Genomic DNA, 25333 nt, shown 5'->3' with positions numbered 1-25333 from the left:
ATAAATGAGACCCAGTGATATTATACATTTGTTGGGTGTTTCCCAAACCGGAGTCACTTTTGGACTTGTGAACTAAACTCTCATAAAATACACTTTTCAGACTCGCAGTAGTTTATTTAATTTGTTAACAATATCTAATAATGAATGTACATCCAGAGCAAGGGAATGATGACCACTCAATCAACCAAGCTGATGGAAATGACATTACATATTTTTTTTGGTGTGAATAAAATGCTTGACTCCTTCGTCTTGTTTAGGGCTAATTTAATTCACAGTTAAATCATATTTTCACACATTTTGCATATTGTAATTTGACAAAATTTGTTTGATTGGAAAAGACCTTTCATTATTTAGATGATCATAGTATTAAAATGTATCAATCCATATTTTCACAAATTGCTTATTGTCTTTTCTCATTTGTAAGTCATAAATTGTATATGTTCATATTTTAAGATGTATTTGTTTTTCTTTAAAAAAATTAACAATAAAATATTTTGGTTTTAATATGACCTTTGTCATGTACAGACATTGAAGGGGGGGGGGGGGGGGGTGCTCTTAAGGTGCTCTTATAATTATTTATAAAAAGTTATGCTGCATATTGTTGATCAACATTTAATGAATTACACTATTTAATACTATACAATATGGCTGTTATACAAATAAAATTAAATCACTATCAACAAAATCCATTTTACCATTTATCAAAATCCATTTACACTGCAATTAAAATAGCCTAAATAATGTTATGATATTAATGTTCTAAATATATTTTAAAATATTGAAATATAAAATGTTGGGAAAAGTGAAATATACTATTTTATTTGAAACTAAAACCGCCAGTAGGTGGCCGCAAGTCGTGATAAGTGAATCACTGAATCATTCATTCAACTGATTTGTTCAAAAACAGTTCATCTGAATCACCACTAATGTGCTGCTGGGAGACGCAACTTTTCTGCTTTGTTTGGAACTATTTTCGTTGGCCAAATAGAGCAAAAACAGTCAAAATTGATAGCGTTGTGTCTAAAAATGGTTTATTCATATAACCAACTTATTGTTTATAAGTTGTATTTTGCAATCCTGTTGATATTCGAGAAAATAGTACCTTTGCTTGTGTGATATTGCTTAACTATAGTATGTTATAAAAAATAAAATACAAGAACTCAGAATTGAAGGGCTATTCATATTTTGAATCTGAGGCATTTTTATTAATTTCCGACCTTGCACGACACTATTTTATGCCAATGCCAGACCAGCTTGCTTGTTGTTAAGCTTTATAGAGGGCTATTAGCCAAGGGTAAAATGAAAATCTGTGTTTTTGTTGTTTACATGGGGACGATAACGGTATAGTTTTCAAATAACGTGCACTTTGAAACCTGTTTTCAAAAGCTACCGTTTTCAGGTCCCCAAAACGCTATTGTTGTGTAAATGAACCAAGTGTGCCGCACATGTCCTGAAAAGTGAAGCCAAAGCATTTTGATCGCCCCCTGGTGGCTGGCTGCAGTATAGATCTTAAACCCCACCATCTCCATGTAATCGAATGGGATGCGAGCCAAACTAAAAAATACAATTACACTTCATTTTAAGTAGTTCTCATCTTCAAGGGTTAGTTCTCCCATTTAAGACATGAAGTTGTATGCAATCCTTACCAGCACTATAGTGCATACACACTGACCCACTCTGTTGTCACCTCCCTGGTCAGAGTTCTGGCCGCTGGAAGTTTTTCAATGAAGTACTCCCGGTTATTTTCCGGGGTCACACAACTGTGCGTTTTTACGTGAAAAAATTATTTGCGTTTCAAAGCTTGATTAATTTACCACGCAAAAAACACGCCGGTCAAAATTCATACCTCAGTTTTAATCGGCACTATTTTGATTAAAACTGCGCACTGTTGACGTTGACAGCAGCGCGGATTGATAGAAATGGATAGAAAATAGTGCCGATTAAAACTGAGGTATGAATTTTGACCGGCGTGTTTTTTGTGTGGTAAATTAATCAAGCGTTGAAACGCAAATCATTTTTTCACGTAAAAACGCACAGTTGTGTGACCCCGGAAAATAACCGGGAGTACTTCATTGAAAAACTTCCAGCGGCCAGAACTCTGACCAGGGAGGTGACAACAGAGTGGGTCAGTGTGTATGCACTATAGTGCTGGTAAGGATTGCATACAACTTCATGTCTTAAATGGGCGAACTAACCCTTTCAAGTGTTCATTTTCCAAATAACGTTGGGTTTTAGTTAGTTATTTGATGGTATAAAAAAGGGTGTAACGTCATGATTGACAGCTGTGCTTGGGAAGGCGTCTGTGGGAGCGCAAGTATGGCAGACTCAGGCTTCAGACGACCTAATCGGCAACTACCGTTACTTGGATAATTTGTCTTCATTTTTCTACAGTAGAAGGAAGTGGAGACATGCTTTTTTTACAGTCTATGAAATGAACAGCCAAAACGCATGAAGTTTTCCGTTTTTAGTTGAAAACAGTGTCGTGAAAATGGCCCCTCAGTCAGGCTATTGAAGTTTAGGGCAAACACGATGGTTACCTGGCTGTCACCAATGAAGGCATGTCCGGGAGAGGTGAATGCTGCTCGCCTGCTCTGTACAGCGCTGTGACAAGGAATGTCGGAGAGTGGGAGAAGCTTGTGAGGTCTTGCAGAATTAGTAAGAATACGTTGTTGGGGTCTATCTGTGCACGTGCCTGACCTCTGTATTACAAAAAGATGGTTAGTTAGTTATTCAAAATCAAACCCGAGGACATATACAGTAAGTGGCTGTAGTTGAAGAAACAATTAGTGATGCAGGTACGGAGGTTAGTGAATTCTCAAGTGTGACACTGGACAAATGTTACAGAGTCCGCGCAGACTGCAGCCACACATAGTACAGGAGAATCCATGGCCAGGTGGTTCCTGACAGCTAAGTCAGGATGAAGAGCGAGGGGTGCAAGGAGATAAAACAGAGAGATGGATAGAACCTCAAACGATTCGCTCAGTAGATGAAAGTGTAATTTATTACCGGCTACTCAAGGGAGACCGAATATTCTTCTCCTGCACTTTTCCCGTCATCTCGCGTCTGTTGGAGTGAGGGATGGGAAAATGTTGGAAAGTAGCAGTTTGGTTTTTTTTCTGAAAGTCTGATGAGCTTTGCTTTGTGAAAGCATCACCAATTCACTTTGAGGTCAAAGGGTCAAGGTGGCCCCTGTGAGAGCTGCTAAGATGCTGTAGATGGAGGATGTTTCATCTGATTCATGCACTTAGTCTAAACCCTGAAATCCAGACATACTATTCCTGTTTGAAACCACGCTTTAGTTGTTTGATATGTAACATTTACAGCAAGGTTGAGGTGATTTCCTTTTGAAAACAAGAACAAACACTTTTGCTTCCTACAGTGACAGATTTCTTATTACGTCCATGAAAAATGCCTCTGATTTAGAACCAGATGGTGGATGCCGTCTACAAGCTCAGAAATATCCATCATGTCTCTTAAAGACCTTCCCTGTCGCGTCTGCTGATATCCGCAGGTATCTTAAGGTGTAACTGGCTTGGCCAACCACAGTCCCATTAATCTCCAACGTCAGTTTAGCGGTAACTTCCAGAAACGGGCAGAAATGACCTCCACAGTGGGAGAGCTCGTTTAGCCACGGTGTTTCCGTGGTAGCCATCAATAAACATCAGTGAGTCCCACCAGACAAACCGCCGTTGATGAATGAGAGTCTGTGCTTAATTGCTGGGTAAATTAAAAGCTCACCATAGTGACAGCGTACTGTTGCACCGATATTTAAAAACTCATTAAGCATGTGGATGTTTCGTTTAGTTTAGAGTCAAGGAGAGCATTTCTGTCAGAACGTGACAAAGGACTGGGGCAAGAAATAGCGCTGATAAATGTCACATGAGAGTTTTCTGAGGTGTTGATCAGGTTGCTTTTACTCCTGAAGTGCAAATTATCAAGCTAAAAATCTAAAAAAAAACACATGCACCCAAAAATATATTTGACGTCCATCTGTTTACCTACCAGAATCGATCTCCTTTTTTCACAATCACAGTTTTAAAGCCGGCATGGAACTGAAGTTGTGATAGTCTTTTCTTCCCTATTGTGATGTATAACTGAGTAAAACAGCTTCTTGAACAAAACAAAAATGTAGGCTGGGACTGTCAATCAGTAATTGATTGGATGGTTGAATGGTTGTGGTTTTGCTATTGCTGTGATCTCATGTGATTGACAGGTTGTCCCGCCCTCATGCCAGTTAACACGTCATCAGAGAAGAGAAGAGATGTCACTGCAAGAGGGAGGGGAAGGTATTTTGATTAAAGATTACAAGGGCACATGAATTCATAATAATAATAATAATAATGATGTGGATGATGATTTACCGTTCAGTCAAGGTCAACTTTCGGTCACTTTATGGATCATCATGCTCCATGCTTTTCGATCTTTGACTGCTTCTTTCAGTTCTTTCATAGGCTTGATTGTATCAGTCTTGATTGCATCCAGCCAACGTGTTCTTTGACGTTCTTCTTGTCCCGCTGACTATGCCAAGCATTAAAGTTGTTTCCAAGGAATTAGTTTGCAATATATGACCAAAGTATGAAAGCTGCTGCTTATTAATTTACCCACCAACGATATCTTTGTTTTAACACACTCTAAGATTGTCTTGTTTGTAACCTTTGATGTCCATGGCACTCGCAGTATACGTCTCCAGCATCACACTTCGAAGGCGTCAATTATAATGATGACATATAATGATGTGCGTGGATAAATAATTTATAATAAATATGGCAATATTCCATACATTTTTTTTTTACATTTTTTATTTCTTGAAATCTATGCACTGATCTTTTGAATAGAGAAATATGTCAAATTTGCTGTCTCTCCTTCAGTCGTTAAACACTCACACAGCAGCGTTAACTAGTTTTCTGTAATTTATTGCTAAGGTAATATGACATGAAGTATAATGTTACGAATGTATATTACATTTTTTTAAATATGATTATATTAAAAACTTTACAATTTATGATATTAATAACTTTTGAAACGTGTCATGTCTGTGAAAAGGGTCCACAATCAACCCAAAGGACACATCAGGGCATCAGAAATCATCAGGGTTTATGCTATCACAGAATTTCACTCAACAAAAAAATTATTATTTGCACATATTGTCTGCATGTTTTAGGGCCTGATTCCCTAGAAGAATTACACAAATTAAGGAACAATACAAATATGCTCGTAAAATCTTCTTCTTTTTTTCATGTAGGAGATTGACAACCCCTGCATAACATGTCTTCAAAAACCTTTACTTTTGTATCCCACAAGAAAAGGGCTTGGAGTGACATGATGATAAGTAAATAATTTGTCTTTGGGAGTGAACTGTTCAGTTAATATTTCAGATATTTTGCTCTGTTTTCTGATGCCTGGTAAAAGGTCACGATTACTATTTATCTCAAACAAACCTCTAGTTATATAGTCCACCTTCCCCTATTTTAAGTTTGTGTGATCTCACCTGATTACCGATGTGATACCTGAAACCCTTAATATGCCCTCTAACTGAATGAAAACTAGGGCACAAAATAAATCGGCGACCAAGATGAAGAAAAGCACCAACCCTTCGACCACATCTCAACACAGACTCCCATGAGGTTTCACCAATTAAGATAGCTCCATGAGCAGGGGAGAGGTCTCCTGACATGCTGTCATGTAGATGGAGAGACTGAGTCATTACGGAGAGACGGTGTTCCTGGCTACAGACAGTGAGGATAGTGGCTTTAATTGGCAGAGCGTTTGTTTGGGAGTCCTGTCTGCTCGGCTTTCTTAAGGTTAGGACTGCTGGGATTTGCTCTTTATGCAAATGCCTCTCCAAATACTCAGTTGCAGCAAAGTCTTGAGAACTATGTCGACTCTTCCATGACTCTGACATACCAACTCGGGTTCCTTATATCAGTTTGAGCCAATTCCAGAGATGAATGCAATGGGATGTTGTCTTATGGACCAATGACAGATGAGGGTTGATGGTTTGCCATCGGCACAGATCCTCAGCAAACACCCTAAGAACAAGACAAGTTCTCGCCTTCGACTCCTCAGCACCATATGCAGGAGTGATGTATCCTATGCTTTAAGCAGAAGGAACTGGATGAAACATTCTGAATTCACAATATTCTGAACATCAATGCACAATCTGACTTGTGATGCAGCTTGGAATCATAACCAAACGACGTTAATTCTTTTGGCCAGAGGAGAACGGGTCTTCCGACTGAGCCTGGTTTCTCCCAAGGTTTTTTTCTCTATTCTGTCACCTGATGGAGTTTGGGTTACTTGCCGCTGTCGCCTCTGGCTTTCTTAGTTGGGGAAACTTAATATTATATTATTGATTTGCCTGTACTGAAACTATTGGATGAAAACGTCTCAGGTTACTACTGTAACCATAGTTCCCTGAGAAAGGGAACGAGACGATGCGTCATCGACGCTTTGGGAACGCCCCCAGCGTGAATGCGTCTGAGCATCAATGTCAACTAGTCCAATGGAAAGAATGAGCGTCACGGGCGGGTGACGTCATGACCAGGAAGTCATAAGAGCACATCCGGTGAAACGCGGCATTAGCTTCAAAAAGTCGAAGCAAGCCGATCACAGGGATGCAGGAAGTATGGCAGGGTGACGCATCGTCTCGTTCCCTTTCTCAGGGAACTATGGTTACAGTAGTAACCTGAGACGTTCCCTTTCGAGGGAACTCGCGATGCGTCATCGACGCTTTGGGAACGAGAATACCCAAAACGCCAGAATTCCAAGTACCTGAGTGTCAGTCTGTTGGAACTAAGCACTAAGCACCTGAGAACCTGGGGCAGCATCCAGGTCCAAACTGTAAAACCTGACGAATGTGAGCGGTGAGGACCAGCCTGCCGCATCACAAACGTCTTGGAGAGAAACCCCAAATAACAAGGCTTTAGAGGCCGCCATACCCCTCGTAGAGTGAGCTCTGACCACCAAGGGACACGGATGGTCAGAGTACTCGTATGCAAGTGAAATAGCCTCGACTATCCACTTACTAACCGTCTGTTTAGAAGCAGGAAGACCCTTCTTAGGTGATCCAAAGCAAATAAATAACTGGTCGGACTTCCTCATTGAAGATGTCCGATGAACATAAGTATCCAGTGCTCGCACTGGACACAAGAGGTTCAGCCTTTCCTGGTCCGCAGATGTAAAAGGAGGACAGAAACCTGCAGCACAATAGGCGAAATAGGGACTAGCAGAAAATAGTCTTAAAAGAAAGGAACTTCTCTGAGACCAAATCTAAGGGCTCGAAGGGAGCCCCAGATAGGCCTTCTAGAACTATTGCAAGGTCCCAAGCCAGCACCCTAGTGCAAGTTGCAGGCCTCAGCCTCAAAGTGCCACGAAGGAAACGAGTGATCAGGGGGTCTCGACCCAAAAATGTACTACCCACCAGGGCGTGGAAAGCCGCAATGGCCGCCACGTATACCTTAAGCGTGGAAGGACATAGACCTGATACAAAGCGTTCTTGCAGAAACTCGAATACTGTGTTTACTGAACAGTTAACCGGATCCCACTGACGCTGGTAACACCAAGAAGTGAAAAACTCTCGAAATAGTGAATATAGTTTCCTCGTAGCGGGAGCTCTGGAGCTTAGAATGGTCTCAACAACCTCGGTTGAGAGACCACTCTCTACAAGTTGGGCCCCCTCAGAGGCCAAACCCACAGTTTCCAAATCCCCTGCCGGGGGTGCAATATTGCATCCCCTGCCTGAGACAGAAGGTCTCTCCTGATCGGGACCTCCAAGGGAGGTCCGTCGAGGAGAAAAATTAGGTCCGTAAACCAAATTCAGCTCGGCCAGGGTGGTGCTACTAAATAGGCTTATTCCATCCTGGCGGAATCACTCCAGAACTCCTGGGAGCAGAGCAACAGGGGGAAATGCGTACAGACGTAGCCTCAGCCACGTCTGCACCATAGCAACCAGCCCCGAGGGGACTGGTTGAGTGAGGGATAACCAGAGTGGACAGTGCGTCGTATGCTGAGACGAGAACAAATCCACTTCTGCCTGGCCATAAAACTCCCATATTTGCTCCACCGCCTCGGGGTGGAGTCCCCTGGCCTCAGCCCCTGCCTCGACAGGGTGTCTGCTCCAATATTCTGGCCCCCCTGGAATATACACTGCCCTCAGACAGCGTAATTTCCTGAGGGACCAAAATAATAGGCCACCAACGTGTTGTCTGTGGGTCAAGAACCAGAGTTTCCTCCATATAACCAAGGCGCGGGGATACTGCCGCGTGATCTTGATCGTACGGAGTGGGTTTCCCCTCAGGGAGAACCCTCTGGTCCTGAAACACCACTGTAAAGGTCTCACGTACAGCAGGTCAAAGGGTATCACATTGAACGCTGCTGCCCTGAGGCCCAACAGTCACTGTTTCAGAACAACACATGATGGCCCCTCAGGTCTGGGAGGAGATGTCTCAACGCATTGAAGACGACCATCATCTCTAGGCAATTCATGTGCCAAGCGAGATGATGACTCCTCCCAAGCCCTGAGCTGAGCGGCCTTCCAATACCGCTCCCCAGCCGGTGAGGGAAGCATCTGTCGAGATCACAACTCGATGGCAAAGAGCTCCCAACACCGGACCCTGGGCTAAGAACCAGTGTTTCCTCCATATAACCAAGGCACGAAGGCACCGCCGCGTGATCTTGATCATACGAAGTGGGTTTCCCCTCGGGGAGAACCCTCTGGTCCTGAGCCACCACTGTAAAGGTCTCATGTACAGCAGGCCAAAAGGTATCCCGTTGGACGCTGCTGCCACAAGACCCAACAGTCTCTCGAACTGTTTTACAGTGCGTGACTGGCCTAGCCTCAGCTCTTTTGTGGCTATTAGGATAGCAGCTACACGAACGGGCGACAGAGTGGCCCGCATCGTCACTGAATCCCATACCACACCAAGGAAAGTGGTTATCTGTACTGGAGAAAGCACACTTTTCTTGGCATTGAGCCTCAACCCCAACATCTGCATATGAGCGAGAACGACACCTCGGTGCCGAACCGCTAACTGTTCTGATTCCGCTAGAATCAGCCAGTCATCTATGCAATTCAGAATGCGTATACACTGCAACCTGGCGGGGCCAGAGCTGCGTCTACACACTTCGTGAATGTGCGGGGTGATAGAGCTAGACCGAAAGGAAGTGCCTGATACTGGTGTTCTTTGCCCCAAAGAAAACCTCAGGAACCTCCTGTGCTGAGGGAGGATGGAGATATGGGAGTATACGTCTTTTAGATCTATCGTGACAAACCAGTCCTCGGATCTGATTTGAGTCACGATCTGTTTGAGTGTCAGCATCTTGGACTTGAGTTCCAGCACCAAACACTCCAACAGACGAAGATCTAGTATGTGACGCAGCTCTCCATCCTTTTTTGGAACAATGAGATAACGACTGTAAAGACCCGACGCAATGTCGGGTGAGTACACCTGCTCTATAGCTTTCTTTGCTAACAGGGCCTTTACCTCTTGCTCCATTACCAGAGAGATTACCATTACCCATAGAGATATATTTGGCAGTAGCTTCCGCGCTGCCAGAAAATCTACCAAGGGAACCAGCCCCTCGAGGCTGGCCTCTGGTGTAATAAAGACAGCCAGTGAAGCACCCGAACTGACTGTTTTCGAACCCCCCTCAGAGGGAGCGAGTCCGACGCAATGTCGAGTTGACGCTGCGCCAGAAGCTCGCTGGAGAACGCTGCGCCCCGAAGCACCAAGGGTGGCGGGGTTGGCAGAACGGTCCCCTGAGGGCACAGAGATGGAAAGGGCACCGCATAATGAGGTGTACACCATTCCACCCCGGTTGGGGCTGCCCTCAACGGTCTGACGCCGGTGGCGCCAGACCTTTTCTTTTGAGCCGCAGCCTTCTCAGCATGAAGAACGGTCCTCGGATCCGGCTTCTGCTTTGAAGGCTTTGGCTGCTGTGTTGTGTATGAGAAACTAGCCGGCTGGAGCTGCTCACGCCCAGCAGCCCCAGGGGGTTGGACATAGCGAGGGAGAGATTATCTTGTATCTTTCTCCATGATTCCCATCAAATTGAGCCAGAGGTGTCTCTCAGTGACCACAAGGGCTGCCATCCCTGAGAGATAAATCTGAGGCCCGACGGAGTTCTCAAACCCCATCGGGCCAAACTCCCTCACTTCTGTCCAAATACCACAGCAGGTCAGCCTGATATGCTTGCAGCACTGCTATAGTGTGCAAGCAGGCTCATGCTAGACCCACTGCCATATATGCTTTTCCCACTAGATTAAAAAATAGTTTTCTTTAATGGTTTAGTGAGAGAAGCCGACGCCTTCAGGGACGATACTGAACCAGGAGACATAGCTCGCAAGTGTCTGTTCTACCCGGGGTATTGCCCCATAGCCATACTCTCTTAACCCCCAAATATCTGAATATACATGAATGTGGGGCTAAAAAACGAGTAAGGCTTTTTCCATGATCTAGACCAGCCTTTCTCAAACTTTTTTCAGTCGGGGCACCTTTCAAAAGTAAATAAAATCTCAAGGCACCCCAGTGTAAAATATAAATTAAAAACACTGCATAACCCAAATGTAAATGCAAATGTCCTGTTTATTTAGACAGAACAGTAATGAACAGAGCATAATACGAACTGTAAATAACAATAACAATAATAATAACAACTTTACAGGACTATCACTTTTGCGAAAAAATCCTGATCGATTTTTGAGACATAAACGTTCATTGAATCGATTGTAAAATCGATTTTCCATGTCTAAAGACGTTTCCATTTTCAGCGCCAAATATAGGCAAATCCACGGACAACTAACAGGCATTAGCACGAGCGTAAAGAGTGCGCTTGAGACGCGCACAAGTCAGCAATATTTCTGATGATTTATTGGCATGAAGTTTCGTGCACAATGACAAACAGGAGTGCAAGATTCTCGAAAATCAATAAGCAGAGTGGACTGCCATAACATCAATGAAAAACATTACTGCAGGCTTCAACATGGCTGTGTTTACGATTAGAAATGTCAAACAAATTTCGCCTACGTAGGCGATTGTAGGCCGGATCTGTATCTGTATGCATGGGACTGTCTGAATACCGGCAGAATTCACATTTTTGTTGTAAAAAGAGACACGTTATGCAGAAGTATAGTATAGTTTGTATGTGTGTTTGTCAGAGCCTGCAGTTGCTGTGTGACGCGCGTTCGCGCGGTCGGTGTTGTTGCTATAACGCGGTGCTATGGGTTGCGTCACTTGCGTCAAGTTGTGTGTGTGTCTTGCTTCGGTCTTGTGAGACGGATTTTTATGGTTAATTTTATATATATATATATTTATCTAAAATGAATTTACAATTTTATTAATACGTTCATATGTTTAAAAAGAAGAAGAATGTATTTATGTAAATTCAAATATATATATATATATATTTTTTTAGCCTACGTAATTTTTTGGCGGCACCCCTGACAAAGTCAGGGGGCACCCCAGTGTGCCGCGGCACCCACTTTGAGAAAGGCTGATCTAGACAGCTCGCTGTGCAGATCGGGAAAAATGGAAGGCCCCGTGATGGAGGTGGAAAAATAGAGGGAAGGAAACTCGTTCAATTTATTTTAAGGACGAGTGCCCCCTTATTTCTGCTGGCCATTAAATATTTAATTTATCTACAGCCTTAGTGAACACCTCCACCAGCTTATTATTATATATATATATAATTTTTTTTATATATACATTCTTTATATATATACACTTTATTTTATATATAATATATAAACTATCATATATATATATAGGCTATATATATTTCTCATACACTGGGGAAGAGATGGCAAATCCACTTCCCCCATGATTGTGTCACTTTCAATGCCCAGCATATCTACCTCCTCGGAGGTATAGCACTGAAGCATTGATTTCTCTCCCCGGGCGGAAGAGACCGCAGCGCGGGCTTCCGAGACCGGCGAGAGAGCACTGGATCCCTCGTGGAAAGGGAGGAGATAAGATCCGCGGACCCGTCTCCAACCCCGTAAAGAGATCCTATTCGCGATCCACAGGAATGCATTCTCCGCGCTGCCTCGGCAGACGCGGGCCCTGCACCCTGATGATCGCGAGCCTGGCCACTTTCCTCGAAAAGCGCCAGGCGAGAGCGGAGCATGCGGAGCGGAAGCATCTCGCAATGCTGGCAATCAGCCCCCTCGCATGCTCCACTCCCAAACAAACTACACAAAGCTCGTGTGTGTCCCCACCCGTTAAATAACGCGGGCAGGGAGAAGCACAGAGTTTGTAAAGTTGTTTCGCCATAACTCTTCCCAATAATATCGAACAGACAACAATAAATAGACAGAGACAGAGTAACACAGATCGCTTGCTGAGACACAGAAGCTAATGCCGCGTTTCACCGGATGTGCTCTTATGCCTTCCTGGTCATGACGTCACCCGCCCGTGACGCTCATTCTTTCCATTGGACTAGTTGACATTGATGCTCAGACGCATTCACGCTGGGGGCGTTCCCAAAGCGTCGATGACGCATCGCGAGTTCCCTCGAAAGGGAACTGAACTTGGCTGTGTTTCCCAAAAGCATCGTAAGTCCAAGTTGATCATAGAACAACTGCCACCAATGGTCTCTACGATCAAGCTTACGATGCTTTTGGGAAACGAAGTCCTGAGTCGGACGATGACATCACTGTTTTCTACAAAGCTGTTTTTATTGGTAAATAGAACTCATTTCATATTTAATAATCTTTACACTGTTATTGAATGGACCTGAATCAACACTGAACTGATCTAAGCTGGACAATGACACTTATTTTCGTTTTAGAGCTGCATTTCAGCAGAATTGAACTCAGTTTGCATCGCTGAATCATTCTTCTCCTGTTTATTCCTGTAAAGCTGTTTTGAAACATTCTGTATTGTATAAAGCGCTACATAAATAAAGGTGACTTGACTTTGGAATAACCATGGAGCCACTAAACGCACTGCACTATAAAGACTAATAACATTTCTGAATTGACCTGTGTCTCACCTTCAAGAATTATAAGGTTTATTAAAGCAAAGGCCTTAATCGTTTGACCGTCTCTCTTTCTTTTTTGACTTCTTTTTCAAAGCCTCAATGTTCTGAACTCAAATAAAGACACAAATATATTGGATCCGCCGTCTCTGCAGGATCCCCGGATCAGCGCTATCTGAATTCAACGTCAACATTTGCTTTAGGTCCATATGAAAGACAGAGAGAGGAAATAAAGAGGGGAAATACTGTATTTCCTTTCATTTCAGCACTAGCATGTGCTCTCTAAGCAGCCATAGACTACCTCAGAGAAATATTTGCTTTAGAATTTACCCGCAAAAAGAAACGTCTGAGCCCTTTGAACAGACTGGTGCAAAATCTCTCTGATCAAACAAGGGAAAGCACCAACATGTCAGCAGATGCAACACAGGAAACACTGAGAATGGCAAAAGTTAGCTCCACTTATAAGCACAGTTTGGATCAATGGATTTTGATAACGTGGTTTCCGTATACCTGACGGACGGTCACCTACTCTCATAGCCTCAGGGTTTGAGGATATTCACAGAGAAATCCTAAGGGGAATTACACTGGTTATACAATACAGATACAAGCAAATAGGATGATGCCGAAAAGAAATAATGTCTGACGTGCATGTCCAACACACACACACACACACACAGACTCAGGGCAGGGGTGATATGAGGAATGCTATTTGAATAAATATTTCCAATGAGGACATTGTGTTTTTGTTTGTCAAATCGTAGACATTAGCTTAAGGCTAGTGAGATTGATAAAGGATGTTGAGAAAACTGACATGGATTGGTCAAAGGTTCACTAGTTCCTCATATCAACTCAAAACAGACCAGCACCCCAGGCAGACAGGACATTTTGCTTCATTGAAGGCTAAAAAAAAGGAAAGAAGAAAAAAAACAACAACGAAGAAGTGTACAAAGGCAACATCTGGTTTCATATTCAAAGGCCGTAAAGGAAATGGTGGGACTTCTGTTTTGATTTATGGAATTATTTGAGAGCTCTCTCTCTCTCTCTTCCTACCTACTCATCCTGTCCACAATCACATTGTCACAAATATGAGAACAAACCTCGTCACACAGACAGAATCAGGCTTGTCTCAGATGATTGATGTTGGGGTATGCATCGTAAGGAAGACACATAAAAAGGAGACAGACAGAACAACATCACTGATATTCTATTTTTGCCAGCCTTGTCTTTTTATCTCTCTGAACCATGCTGTCTCCTTGAAAAAAAAAAAATTAACATCTGCTAAATGATCCTACCATTGCTAAACAAAAGTTTGACGAAAATCAGACTGGCTTGTGACTGTAACCATAATCCAAGGCCTCATATAACCTTTTTTTTTTTAAATGTCACCTTTGTAGCTATCGCTCATATCCACTTTATTTTTCATATAAGCTATTTGCTGTGAATGTGCGAGACTTACGATTCATTAGTTGCTATAGGTAAGTAACAAGAATAAACAGTGGGTCTATGATCTTGTAAATTAAAATAATATGTTACAAATTCCAGTTTGCAATATCAGGCATGCTAAAATAGCTGGAATCAGCTGACACTGGAAGCCTTGCACATATATAAGTAAAAAATGTCTGTGCCCGATCTTACGTTAAAAAAGGTGGATATCACTTTACAAAACACAAAAAAATGTCAATCAAAAAAGAATTAATGCTACTTTATTTATTTATTCAGTTAAAATCAGATAATGCAAAATAATTCACAAAGATTTTGTCACAATTTAATCTCATTACTTTTAATCCATTTAAATTGTAAAATGGGAGTTAACTTTAGTGAGGGACTTGATTCATTTTTATTGACAACTGAAACTGAAACTAGTTGATTTCTAGTTCCCAGCATACTTTGCACTGGACTGGACTGGAAGAGTAAATGTTGAGATTTTATATATACATATTACATCATTAAAATACATGTTTTATATTACATTATATTTGCTGTGCTAGTGCTATTTGAGCATAGGCTTTTTATTTGTTCATCCCATTCATTACATTTAGTGAAAAATGCTAAATTTAAACTTCTTAATTAATCTTTTTTTAGCTTAAACAAAACAACGATTATTTTAATCACCATGATGTTCAATATGACTTTTGAATATGTTTATTTAGATGTTGACTTCAGAACAGAGTCTGTGATTTTCACCATGATTTTATTACTTGGTGATACAGTTTAAATTCTCCTTCCAGCTCGGTGAAAATGATTCAGTCTGGCTTGCAGCTTGTCAAGACAGGTTATATTGAAAGTACATAAATATATGGAGTAGTAATTTAATGAGCAACCACTGCTAGTATTTACAAGGTCACAAAAACCTCACAGACAAATTGCTGGTGGGCAAGAACTCAAGTTTAAACGTCTTCTTTGGTAGATTCGGCAGGAAAAGCAAACAATCCGCTACAAAAATATTTAAACAACCATTTGTAACACAACACCGCAAGCGAGAATACATTGTGTATCGAAAATGACAGATACATTCAAATGCATATATTAAAACAATGAGGGATTCAAATCTATTGCCCCCCCCCCCCCCATCTCTTCCTAATATTTAATATGTGCTGCATCAGGACTCGGTCAGTCAAATCAGAGAGATGGAGAGGAAAAAGTGTGGGCAGGAAATTCCACAGGAGCAGCACACAGAGTGGGGAACACAACTGTGGCCCTGTACCCCAAAACTCACCAGCGGCCAACTCAAACAGCAGCTCCCCATGAGGAAATGACTGGCCAAACAGAAAACAGCAATGAATCTGCAAGGCATGAATGTCAGGATTTCTCCATGCTGCTTTCAGGACCTGCAATCTTGTGTGGCTTTACCACCTCACTCCAATAGGGAGACGATAATAGAGGTATGCTCTAGCATCAGCCGTGTTTTCTCATAAAGCAATTAAAATGCAGCCAATCCAGTAATTTATTGCATGATATAACACATCGATGTGGTCACGTATAAGTAGGGTTTAGTCTATCTGTGTCTCTTGGCTCTGGTTTTCCTCCATCGGAAAGTCTAAAGCAATTTTGTGAGAAGCACATCAGGCCTAGACCTTGATTAAATTCTTTTGTTAACAGTGATTCTCCTCTAAGAGCATCAGACTTAATCTGTGTCCAAAAAGCTCATAGTCTGCTCTTGATAATGGAGCTGACTTCCAAACGATCTGATAAGATCACACAACTGTGAAAAAAAAAAAAAAATCCCTTTCCAGATGGGGGCAAAGGAAATGATCCTAAAATCAATGTGGGCTCTCCTCTTGTTGGGGTTTGTTTGCGTGTATTTACTTGTTTTCTGTTGAGGATCTGTGGTGAATTATGCTAACCATATGTGACCCTGGACCACAAAACCAGTCACGTGGGTCATTTTTTTACATTTTTTGAAGAGCTGAATAAATAAGATTTCCATGGATGTATGGTTTGTTAGTGTATGACGATATTTGGCTGAGATACAACTATTTGTAAAATCTGGAATCTGAGGGTGCAAAAAAATCGAAACATTGAAAAAAATCGCCTGTAAAGTTGCCCATTTATGTTCGCGATTGTGCTGCATTCACTCACTAAAAGAAATGCTTTATATATTTAAGGTAGGAAATTTACAAAATATCTTCATGGAACATGATCTTTACTTAATATCCTAATGTTTTTTGGCATTAAATAAAAAGCGATAATTTTGACCCATACGATGTATTGTTGGCTATTGGCACAAATATACCCGTGCTACTTGTGACTGGTTTTGTAATCCAGGGTCACATATGTCATGTGGATACTTGGAACCAATGTGTAGCCCATACCGGTATCTTACATTTCACTGAATTTGCCACCGAAAGTAAAAGTTCAGTTCCTAAAATATATATATAAAAGAAAAGTGTCATTAAAATAGACCATAAACAGGTTCATAAAATTTACAATTTAAATAGCTATTTACTGAGAATCATTACATCCACCTTAGCCCTTTCATAAGTAATGGTATCTGATTTGTGAACAAATCACTTTTGAGTCAGATCTTTTAATCACTCAGTTGATTAATTTCACGCGTTTATGAAACAACCCGATCTGGTTCTCAAGTTTAACTTATTGAAAAAATGATCCAACGCAGTTAACAACCCACTGGAGGGGATGTTACAAATAAAATATATATTTTTCTCACTCAAAGCTATCGTAACACTTAAGAAGACTTGGAAAATAGTGCACAAATCACATGAACTACTTTTATGATATTTCCATAGTTTTTTGGGGGTTTTTTCACTCTTTTTCAAGCTTGAAAGCTCCAGTCTCCATTGATTGTGATTTGATGGAAAAGAGAATTAAGCACATTCTTCAAAATGTCTCTTTTTAAGTTTAATAGAATAAAAAAAAAGTCATTCAGGTTAGGAATGACAGAAGTGTACAAAAAATCTCTTTAAAGCAATGTTACATTTAATGGCAATACAAAACTTGTAATTTTCCGAAGAAATACAGCTCAAACTGTTTCGCCACAAAACAAAACAAAAAGGAAACCAAGCAGACACATGATCTATTGTAAAGATACATTAGGGTATCCTAGGGTATATTAAGACCTGCATGTTTTGAATGCTATCACATACTGTATTGCGAATGTGGATTTTCTCAAAAGCTGCTATTCTTTACACATTACAACAACATTATCACATGGGGTTGAACTATGCGGGGACAGAGAAGAAAACCGCATAGCTCTTGAAAATGTCAGTCATGGCTATTATTCTCTATTGAGTGCTGAGATTTACATGACAACAAAAGGTAACATAATACCAGTTGGCAGAAGCTAGTCCCTCATTAGAGCGTCTCTCTCCCTGACTCACCAGAGCCTGATTCACAGCTCAAATCTCAACACAAAAATGAGCTTTAAACATCCATAAACCCACATGCCCATGAACGCCGCACCATTATGATGCGTATATAAACAATTGAAGATAATCACACTATGCAAATGTGATATTCCCCATGGGATGATACAAGTCCTCTGTAAAACCACCTGAGACAATAGGGTTCTGGCAATAGCTCAGGTAACCAAGCAATACTGGAAAACATCGCACATTTTACTAGTAACTCCATGTGCTTTCCGAGAAAGATAACAGAAAGGACTAAATAGACTGGGGTCACTTCGGGTCAATTCAATCAAATGCAAGATTCAAAATGAAAATGTATTTATTGTTATGTATTGAATTCAGCTTACGAACTGAAGTCTTATAAACAGTGTTTACCACTAAAATAGCATATAGCCTAGTTATTTCACACCATTTTAGCCCTCACTTATGAAAATGCTATACGGATGAAAGGCATATTTAAGCAAGGTTCGGATTTAAAGTGTGTAGGCTGCACGAGACAATGCTGAAGTGTGTGGAAATGTTGCACTGTACATCGGCATAGACTTTCTCTCTCATGTCGGAAATATCCAAGGATGAAAAGTAATACATTTTTATCACCGGCACTCAGCAAATACTTGACCTGAACATCCAAATATTGGTTCAGTTGGTTTTACAATCAGTCACTCATCTATATCTGCCGTGTTTCATTTGGCATTTAATGGTACAAATAAAAAAATAAAAAAATTCAGTCAAATGCTCATGATAGGAAAAATATCTTGAGTCCACAGGGATTATACAGTGGAATAATAACTAATTCAGACTAGTGAAAAACTGAATTGCGTCCTTAAATAGTCTCCTTGAATCAAGCCGTGTGAGGTGGAGATGCGCACCCTCTTCACGGGCAGAAAGCAGGAGAGAAGAGAGTAAGTTGGCGACTAATGAGTCCGGACAGGCCGGTAACTCTCAGGAGAATTGTGTTTCTCTGCTGCTATTGGGCTCTCTCAAATCATTCTACATTATCCTCCCACCTGAATAAACGTTTTCAGCGAAAACGTCTTTCCAGCTCACTGTCAGGCAAGGGTTCAATCAGCCTCCCATCAAACTATTACTGATCACAGTTCTCAGCTAAAGTGTGGCAGATTCTGTAGTGATGCAAATCCGCAGGAAGCGGCAAACGCAGCGTGTGAACAGAGCTCTTTTAGTGGATATTACCATTTAAAAACTGATTTGTCTGCATTATCATGCCAACATTAATTATGTTCACAGAAATCAAAGCATGGTGATATGTACTGTATGTTACAGCTTCAATAAATAAATAAATGTAAGAAAAACGAACAGAAAAAATATATATGCAAAAAATGTATAGTGATAAAACAGTATGTCACAGGGGCGGTATCCTTAAAAGGACCACCACCTAATTTACCCCTAAAAGGTGCATAATACCTTAAAGTGCCCCATTATACTATTTTAAAGGTTTTTAATTTTGTTTAGGTTGTCTCCTGCAATAGGTTTACATGCATCTAAGGTCAAAAACACTTTTATTTTCAAATAATATACATGAAAACGGTTTGTTTGAAGATTCAGGGTACGTTTACATGACAACGATATAAAAAGGAGAAGTTTTTCCACATACAGACGACACCAATTTGTCAAAACGATCCCCATTCAGACGGATCGGTGAAAACGACTAAAAACCCTGTATTCTGCTGCCAGGTCATTAGATGGCGATGGAACACTGTAGACTGAACACGTAATACGCATGTGCATGACATCATCGTCTTCAGAGATTCGCGTTTTTTTTTTGTTTACACGTAGACCGTTTTCAAAAACTTGCACTTTGAATCCCGTTTTCAAAAGTTTGCATTAAAAGTTTTACGTTTTTAGTTGAAAATGGTGTCGTGTAAACAGTCCCTCAGTCTCTCCAAAACCTTCCTTTCCATGAGCCTACTCTGCTCTGATTGGTCAGTTGGCCCAGTCTGTTGTGTTTGATCTAACGCTTACAGTGCATGTCGGAAACGAAACGGCTTTTAACATATCTGGATTTCAGCTCCGGATCTTTCTCTGCGCTTGATACACAGTGATACGAACAGTTAGCCTGACTTCGTCATACTCATATTCTAGTCAGAATGTGAGTCTGATTCTGCTCCATAGGGCTTTGATTATGAGGCGTGTCTTAACCGAACCAGAAAAAAAAAAAACTCTGCACTCAATTGGATTGACCTACAACCAATCAGAGCAACGCAGTAAGTCAGCTACATAGTTGCATAGCATAGTTTCAACAGAACTCAACTGCAGGCACGCTGGAAGAAGTAGTAAAATAATGAGTGTTACTTCTTTTACTTGGTCCTCCATGAGTGCGAATGTGCGACCAAAGGAGAAACCACAATGACCACAGGGTTTTCATTGCATCCCATCTTCTTAGCGACCATCGGAGCCAGCTGATAAAATAAACCTTTGCTGAATCCCGTAGTAAGGACGGCAAACACATCTTTCCGATCGACAAATGCCTTGATTGCAGTTCTCTGTTCGTCTTTTAAAATGAATGCGCTGTCGATTTCTTTTACAACAGACGCGATAGCGGAATCTATACATCTCAGTTCTCCAGCTGCAGTCATCTTTGAGGGAAACCAGTTCAACCCAAGCGCTCTTTGGTGACGTGATGATGACGTAACTGCAGATCGTCTGTCCATCATCGTATAAAGCCCGCTCTGGCAATTTGATTGGCCCGACTAATTCTGAACCGATCATTACTCCTCAATGGATCCAGTCCAGACCGAACTTCCGGACCAAAAAAATTTGTGGGCGGGGTTCGGGCTGGCATCCAGGCTAACGAACAGTAACAATGACGTCGGTTTTTCCATGTCAATCCCAGTGCGAGTCCTAATTCTTTTGAAGTGCATGCAATGTCAGCCCGTTCTCATCCCAAGGTGTCATCTAACTGACGCTTTTGACCATGCGTCAACATGCCGACGCACATGGTACCCCTTAAGCGTCAATATGAGACGCGCCTCCTAGTGGTCTAACCCTAACCCTACCCCAGACCTAAACCTACCCATAACGGAAGCGTCATCTAACTGACGCTAAAGGGTGCCATGTGCGTCGGATTTAGACGCATGGTCAAAAGCGTCAGTTAGATGACGCCCGAGGATGAGCGTCTCATATTGACGCTTAAGGGGTACCATGTGCGTCGGCATGTTGACGCATGGTCAAAAGTGTCAGTTAGATGACGCCTTGGGATGAGAATGTGTTGGCAATGTGGATTCGCAAAGCTGAAAACACCAAACTCTTCGGTGTTTGAGGGCGGGCCAAAGTAGACATTGTTCGCAGACAGCCAATGAAAACCATAGGCTGGCATTATTCAAATTTGTTATGTAACAGGAAGTGAGAATAGAATTACTGACAACTCGGTTCAGACAGTTCAGAAACGGTGCTTTCTTTGAAGAGACATTAACTCCATTTATCGTACAGTTTCATTTTTAAAACTTTGCAAATATTTTACATTCACAAACAGCTATATTACACACTGCATGAAAGGTAATATTCGAAAAAGCAGAAGGGGCTCTTTAGAGTAGTACTTTAACCTCAGGGGGCCTTTAGCCCCTTTCTGCCCGACTAATATTAATACTACTAATAAAAATTGGTTAAAAAAAAATATAAATGGTTTAATATTAGGAAAATTAGATTTTTTTTTTTAAATGACAGTGTCCAGACCTGTTCTCACATGTACACTTAGCGAAGAATATGACCTCTTCTTCAGAGGCTTAAACGGGCAAGGAGCTGCATATTTAAACACCCAAACATAATGAACTCACACATACACACACACACACACACACACACTGTAGTTTGTTGTACTTGTGGAACCTGTCAGCAGTTACAGATCTTGCTCTGAGCACTTCACCACTAATTGCCTCTGGTGCTAAATTTAGAGAGCGAGTGAGTGAGCGAGCAAGAGAGAGAGGGAATATGCAGTAAGATGGAAAGGAAGGAAGTTCGAGACAGGCAGAGAGAAGGCTAGAGATAGATAGAGTGAGATCTGGAGCTCCTTTGATCAGAAATACAGATTGTAGTAAGAAAGCACCCTCTCCTCCTCCTCTCGAGCTGGCAGGCAGTACGGCTCACTCACCAGCCCCTCTCACACACTCTCTCTCTCTTTCTTTCCCACCCTTTCTCACTCTTTCCGAGTCTCTGGAGAGTACCAGAACTATTCCATATGTCAGGCCTGTCAATCAGAGCAGAGCAGGGGATCCCACTCTGCAATCCATCACCTATTCATGCGCCAAAGTCCGCGATTTATTTTGTCACCATGGGTGGTTTAAAATCTCCCCTGGACATTCTGCCATGGTATCCAAATAATCTGAAAAATTAATGATGTTAATTGCTCTGTTTAATGATGTTGAATTGGCAGTGTGTCAGAGCAATCAAAATCTAGCCCAGCAATAGTGCAAGAGCAGCATATGGCTTGTTTCGGTGTGTATTTGATTTTTTTATGTTGTTGTTCCTGCTAAAAAATCTGCCAATCATTTTGTATCATAACAGAAGGAAAATATTGTTATTAATGGGAATGAATTGACTGACCTTTTGTCGACTGCTTGATTAACATCCTACGCATGTGCATATGTTGTTCATGGTGAACATATTAATTGTGTGGGGAGGTGCATATCTATAAATAAATAAAAAAAAAAAAATTTTCCATTGAGTATTTATGTCAGTTGCATGCTGAAAATAGCTGGGGGAAAAACAAAGCCTAGTCTGCTATGATGTCACATCACTGAAATTATTTACTACTTGAAGCTTATAAAAACACATCCCATTAATATTTCTCAATATTTCATTGTCAGGTCTTTGAATGCTATGTTAGAGTATTTTAAAATAAAACAATGTAGCCCAAATGTTGTCAGTATTTTTACAACCATTTTAAAGATGCAAGAAAAAACCACAGGGAGTTAAAATCATTCATGCAGTTCAATAAAGCAAACATATCATAGGAAATTTTCTCTTTTAACACTTCAAAGAACAAGAAGGACGTGACAATTAGCAGTCATCTCCTCATCAGCTGTCAGAGGAGAGATTCAGCACTCCACACACAACCCAGTTGAGAAGTCCAACACCTCAAAGCTTACTGAGGTGTTCAAATACTGTCTCTCTCTTTCTCATTCTCTCAGACATACTATGTTTTTTTTTTCTGTTACATCACAGAAATGCATTTTAAAAAATGACAACAACGATTTATGGTGTTAATAATATTTAATCAAATCTAGGCTGTTAAACTATTATCAGCCTTCCACTGAAAAGGTTTGAGTGTTGCCAGGAAAACTGCTGCTATTATATGGAAGCATAAAAAAAACCTAAATTATTCATTAAATATGTTATTTCTGAATTCTGCTTTTCAGTATTACACACTGTCAGGGTCAATTTAATGTTACATTCCTGCTGTCTTTAAAAGTAGATAGTTTACTCAGATGATATAGGACTCATTGAGCTGGTTGTAATTTTTTTTTAATTTTCATGTGCAGCATAAATACTGACAATAAACAGTGGTGGAGGAAGTACTGAATCTCAGTACTTAAGTAAAAGTACAAATAACCAGAGACATATTTACTTTAGTAAAAGTAGAAGTACCACAGTAAAAAGTAAAAAGTACCTGATTTTAAATGTACTTTAAGTATTAGAAGTAAAAGTACTTGCATAACAATTTATTCTCTTAATGTCTATATTCTAATGATTAATAAAACAGTTAATTCTAACTCATTCAACCTTATACTCATATAATGATGTTCAATATGATGGAAAAGCAGTTATATTTTAAGTTTTTGTCACCATTTCTGAACAAGCTTGCAATTAGGCAATATAGCCTACACATCAAGCTTATATATACCCTTACTATATACGGTATATATATATATATATATATATATATATATATATATAAATAAACACACATTATGTTAAAACGCCATATATGACGGCGTTTGCTGTAAACGCGATTAATTCATGGCGTAATTCTGAACCTCTTGGCTTGCCATACTAATCCTAAACCTACCAATGCGTTTCCTATGCATGTAAAAACCATAGACAGTATAAGAAGGTAAAAACTAATTTTCGCGTATAAATTGCACGATAAACACACTGCGTGCTATTCATGGGTTTCAGTCACGTGACTTTTTTGTTGTGGCCGCCATCTTTAGGACCATTGCGTTAAATCGCATAATCTCTCCCTGGTGATCGGAAAGATGTTGCACACTTAAATAGCACAGATGAAAAGCAACGGTATTTAAATAAAATAGATACTTTAGGTATAGATCCGTATTTACTGTTAAACGAACTGCTGACTCCACTAAAGTCTAGTAAAAACTTGCCAAATTTTACGTTTGCTGACATTTACATCTAACGTTACCTCGTCCACAATCCCTCTCCATGTCCCCACCACTTTTGAAACATCTCGCGGCACGGATGTACCAATACACATAAATAAAAGTAAAATAAGAGGTGATCTAGCACGCTGAAATGTGTTGTTTTTTAAATCAAGTGATCAAAGTGCTTGTTGACTCTGGATCAGTGGTGCAGAAACAGTGTTCTCTCGTGACTCGCGCACACCACACAGTATTCACACGGACGCGCGCTTTAATGAAATCACAAAATAAAATGCACACAATGTGTTCCTGACTGATATACAACCACTGATAAACACAATCGATTTTAATAAGGGTTTTTTAATAAAAAAGGGTACGAGGGCGGATTAGAACCCAGAACCTCTGACACGCTTGGCAAAAGTTCCGCCACTGGACCATCAAAGTACATATGTAAAATAGTCGGATGTTGAATGTCATTAAACAACAAATTAAATTCAATGGACTATTTATATTGATTGCTGGACATCGTAATGTTCTTGTACAGGTATATCTGATTTATGATTTAGTGTTGTATTAAATGCCCCCATGAAGAAAATGTTCTTGATAACAGGAAGGGTAAGTGGCACTCTGTTAATCAAGCAATATTAACGTTACACCAGTAATCGCTGAACATAAAAGCATCGCTGAACTGAATTGCTAATAATGTTGGTAAAGCACATATCTCTTGTATTATCAGTGACGTTTGGACACCTTTATTTTCAATTCTCATTTATTTGTATAGCGCTTTTCACAATCAAAGCAGCTTTTTTAGAAAATGCATGTGTCTACATTACAATTTAGAGTGTCCGAGTTATGCATTTCAGCAATGTATATAAATCATGCAGTTAGCTAATAATCTATTAATTTAAACAATGCATTAAGGCAGAAACAGTGAGCTGTAGTTTAGCATACTGAAGCAGGTAACAACAACATAATTCAGCCAAACGTATAACTAAGGTTATAATGTAAATATAGATAGCGGTCTAGAATAAGGTTGTATATAGAGAATAAGTGTTCCAATTGTAAACTACATGTTTTAATTTAGCTAGCTAACCTGTAATTTGCTAATTTTACTTTTATTTAAATTTCCAGGTCATCGTTAATTTCTCAACATATCTTTGT

This window comes from Rhinichthys klamathensis, unplaced genomic scaffold, assembly GCF_029890125.1.
Source record: "Rhinichthys klamathensis goyatoka isolate OS25496 unplaced genomic scaffold, OSU_Roscu_1.1 h1tg000090l_1, whole genome shotgun sequence".
Lineage (NCBI taxonomy): Eukaryota > Metazoa > Chordata > Actinopteri > Cypriniformes > Leuciscidae > Rhinichthys > Rhinichthys klamathensis.
The sequence above is the reverse complement of the archived record's forward strand: the minus strand, read 5'-3'. Positions refer to the sequence as shown.